The sequence below is a fragment of the Zea mays genome, chromosome 1 (assembly GCF_902167145.1).
Source record: "Zea mays cultivar B73 chromosome 1, Zm-B73-REFERENCE-NAM-5.0, whole genome shotgun sequence".
In the NCBI taxonomy this organism is placed as follows: domain Eukaryota; kingdom Viridiplantae; phylum Streptophyta; class Magnoliopsida; order Poales; family Poaceae; genus Zea; species Zea mays.
Window position 1 is genome coordinate 230,925,704 of NC_050096.1, and position 4,498 is coordinate 230,930,201.

The 4,498-nt window shown below is 49.3% G+C and overlaps 1 non-coding gene across 1 annotated transcript; it reads left to right on the plus strand.

The window, feature by feature from the left end:
* The first annotated feature begins 652 nt into the window (after window positions 1-652).
* LOC103643386 (uncharacterized) lies at window positions 653-2,662 on the plus strand. The gene is made up of 2 exons (XR_004855488.1): window positions 653-1,539; window positions 1,620-2,662. It is a non-coding gene; the product is annotated as an uncharacterized protein (transcript).
* Window positions 2,663-4,498: the final 1,836 nt, after the last annotated feature.

Below are 4,498 nucleotides of genomic sequence, written 5' to 3' on the forward strand. Positions count from 1 at the left end.
CCACAATTAATTTTGGTGGTTGAATGCCCAACATAAATACTGGACTAACTAGTTTGCTTTAGAATATATGTTCTACAGGTGCATACAGGTTCAACATAAACCAATAAATATAGAAGATAGGGTTCAATTCAAAGGAGCAAATAAAACCGAGTGTGCCCTGGTCTGGCACATAGGACTGTCTGGTGCACTAGGACCATACAGGATCAAACTAGCCACTCTCGAGTTTCTCTAGGCGCGCTCCGCTATAATTCACCGGACTGTCCGGTGTGCCACCGGACTATCCGGTGCAACAACGGAGCAACGACTACTCGCGCAATGGTCGACTGCAAAAGCCACGCTGATCGCGCTACAGTGAAGAACAGAGCACGCAGAGTCAGAGCGTAGAAGTCAGAGGCGCACTGGACAGTGAACAGTGCCTGACCGGTGTGGCACCGGACTGTCCGGTGCCACTAAAGGACAAAGCCTCCAACGGTCAACTGCTCCAGAATCCTAACAATTGGGTGACGTGGCTGGCGTACCAGATAGTGTCCGGTGGCGCACCGGACTGTCCGGTGCGCCCATCGACAGCAGCCATCCCCAACGGTTGTTTGGTGGTTGAGGGCTATAAATACCCCCCAACCACCTCCACTCCAACCATCCAAGCATTCAGAACTTTGCATTCAATACAAGAGCAATAGACACCACTCCAAGACACAATCAAAGCGACCGATCCACTCAAAGTCCCCGAATCAACTCTAGTGAACTAGGACTTGCGAGAGGATATTTGTGTTCCATTGTTGCTCTTGTTTGCTTGGCTTGGCTTTCTTTTCTTTCCCACTTCTTACTCTCAAGAGCTTTGTAAGCAAGGCAAGAGACACCAATTGTGTTGTGGTCCTTGCGGGGTCTAAGTGACCCGTGAGAATTAAGGAGAAAGCTCACTCGGTCTAAGTGACCGTTTGAGAGAGGGAAAGGGTTGAAAGAGACCCGGTCTTTGTGACCACCTCAGCAGGGACTAGGTTCTTTAGAACCGAACCTCGGTAAAACAAATCACCATGTTCATCCGCTTTATTTCTTGGTTGATTTGTTTTCCCCCTCTCTCCCGGACTTGGTTTTAATTCTAACAGTAACCCCGGCTTGTAGTTTGTTGTTTTAAGTTGTAAATTTTAGATTACGCCTATTTACCCCCTTAGGCGACTTTCAAGCCCCAGGGGTGACAACGTCCCTCCTTGCTTATGGGGAGCCCCAGGCCGTGCTGGCGAGCATCGAGGATCGTTTAGGCCTAGTTTGGGTAATCTAGTAATGAAAGGGATTGAAGTGGATTGAGATGTATTATGGGAGTTTTTGATCTATTGGGGATTTATATACTCTCCCATCCCTCCAAACCACTTCATTACTAGAGTACCCAAACTAAGCCCTAGGTGTCTAGCTTGCTCCAGACGCTCTCCCGAAGGCAACGACCCCCTGGCCCTGTGCAGGGAGTTGAATGAGGAGAGCGATGCAACTGAGAAGGTGTTGCGGGACGGCCTTGATCGGCTTTCAACCATGCGCCAAAGTCTAGCGGTAAGTCACGCATTGGTGGCTTGGTGAGGGTAACACTCCTCTTGCTAATCGACTCGTTGTCCATTTTTTTGTGTTTTCAGTCGCTCACAAGGTCGCTAGCGAGCAGATTCTGCCTTCTTCTTGACCAAAGGGAAGCGTGGGAGCATTCCGTCAGTGATCTTCCAGTAGCAAAAAGTGGGACCATCGATGCCCGCGCCAGTGCCGCGTTGATCCAAAATGCCTACGGCGCCCTAGTCGGAGCAGCGAGGAGTGATGCGGATTCGATGACCCTTGCACGTGTTCAGAGCACGAAAGCGAGCTCTCACCTTCGTATTCTGGAGCGAGGGAAAGAGGTCGTCGAGGCCCAAGTCGCGGTCTTGGAGGAGGAGCTGGGCAGTCAGACCAAGAAGGAGGAGAAATTCCTACCCTACATGCAAGATAACACCTTTTATTAGTCTCTTCTGAAGCTAGGGTCCGTTGCCTACTTCCTCCCTCTGATTGCTCATGTCTTCTCTGGTCAACCATACAAGGGAAATTTGACGCCACCGAGGGGAACTTCGTCAAGGTGCAAAGCCGCCTGGAGGAGCTAGATAAGGAGAGGCATCTCCTATCGGAGGTGGTGAGCACCATGTGTGTGCACTTCGGAGCACCTCCTTCGTCGGAGTCTGAATCGCTCATCTTGAGGGCCTCGCTAGCCTAGAGGAGCTTGAGAAGGAATCCTTCTGCCAAGGGATCTACCAGGTCTTCGCTGTCGTAACGTCTCACTACAAAGGGGGATCGAGTTGGAGGACCTAAGCAAGCACTACTACGATGCCTGGAGTGATTCGAATTTTGCTGGCATGATGAAGGCCGTGGAGCCTTTCGCTCGAAAGCTAGGAGCCGCCCTGCTTGGAAACACCCCACCTAGGGGGTTAAGGTGGAAGGGTACCATTGTAATGGCTGTGGAACAAAAAAGGGGGGGTTCCTTTCTTATAGCAACTTATCCAACTTCTCGTGAACTTCTGTGCTTACTAGAGCCTTGAGAGCGCTTTTCTTAAACAAGCCTATAGCTAAAAAGAAGGCTTGCCACTTGAGTTGCGTTCGTTGATGTAACACCCAAAACCCTGTGCTAGGTATTATAAATGTCTCTCTAAAAGATTTGAGATAAAATGACTTCTAATAAATACTTCCATCCTCTATAAAATATAATAATAGGTAAGAATTTGGTATTCGAAGCATAGATTTAAAACTTAAAGCTAGAAGCTGGAGCCACAAATAAGGTAGATACTTTCAAACTGATTATTGTCCCTTTTATAAACCATATAGTCGAAGCAACCCATAAAAAATTGAAATAAAATAATTTATGAGAAAGATTATATATTAACATATCCCAAGTAAACATAAATAAATAAGAATATCTATCTTAAGTGTGCATTCAAAGATAATATTTCCTTAAAAGAAATACTATGTGTATACTCCATCATTAAAGCATTTATCTAAATGGATAAAAAATAAATAAAGAAAGAAATAATTAATTAAATTATGCATCATGCTGGAGTTTTATTTGTGCATCTAAAAGTAAAGGATGGAAATTTAAATTTATGTTTGAATTAAAACTGAAATAAGAAAAATAGAAATCGGGAGATATAGAAAATTGGAAAAACCACCGGTTGGGCCTGAATCTACAATTCAGCCTAGTGACTCTTTCCCACCGTGCAGCCCACTTCCAAGTGCCGACAACCCTACCCCACATGTCAGTCTGCACGCCCGCTCCTGTGACTGACGCATTGGGCCCACCGGTTAGTCGTGTGCACACACGTGCCACACCCTAGGCACCGACACCCTGGCCCCATGGGTCAGCCACGCCCCAGCCGCTCTACCTTGCACGTTTCTCTGGTGGATGGGCCCTGCTCGCCAGTCTCCCAACCGCACAACCCGCGCCTGCCTGTGCGCGATGGATCTCTGCCAAGTGGGCCCAGTCGTCAGCTCGATCTCCTACCATGCTAGTAAACAAACCAAACCCCGTTGAATAGGGTGCACAAATCGGGCGGACTTCCTGCTTGATCAGGCTGGCACATGCGCATCTTCTCCTCATAGTGGGGTATATATATGGGGACACCCATGGCCGATCCATCCCAACCATCAAACAGCCAGGTGCAGTACCCGGAAACAGAGAGAGGGCGAGGGAGTCGGGGTCCGCCATGAAGGTATCTATGCTTCACCGGCGTATTGCCTGTAAAGGGTCGTGAGGGGTTTCATCGGGGGCCTTTGAAGTCTCGCGCAAGGATTGATTGAGTGCTTGAGCACCAGGGTGCCAACCAATTGCTCGTCGTTTATACGCTACGCCGCGGGTCCGCCTCGCTCCGTGGCCGGACTTCACCACCATCGTCAATCCCTAGGTGATCGGTTTTGGACGCTCACTGGAGGTTGGTGATGCTTATGATACCCTCACCATGCGGGTTCGCGGCCGGGATCGAGGGCAATTGCCCACTGGAGCCCTTACTCCGCCGCGAAGCTACGGTTTTGGATGCTCACCAGAGGTTGGTGATTCTTATGACACCCTCACCATGCGGGTTCGCGGCCGGGATTGAGGGCAATTGCCTGCCAAAGCCCTTACTCCACCGCGAAGCTACATGACGGTGTGGGCAAGCGTTTCTCTCGAGTTGGAGATGGTAAGAATGATTCATCCAAGTTCGCTTTAGTCTCTGCTACGCCTAGGACCTATCCATGCGTAAGATAGATGACTTGTGCACCCGGAGCCTTTTTCTTCGGCGGACACACCGCCACTGCGACCAGTTCACCATCGCTGCCGGTGGCTAGGGCGGGAGAAAGGTGACAGCCGTCGATCCTCATGTGGACGGCTATGATTAGAACCTCGTATACCCCTTCGCCGATGTGTTCTGGGCCGTGGATCTCAGATCCGTTGGTCGTTCTGGGATCCTGTTTTCGTTTAATCCTGAGTGTAGGATCTTGATTCAATGGACGAAAAGGCATACTAGTT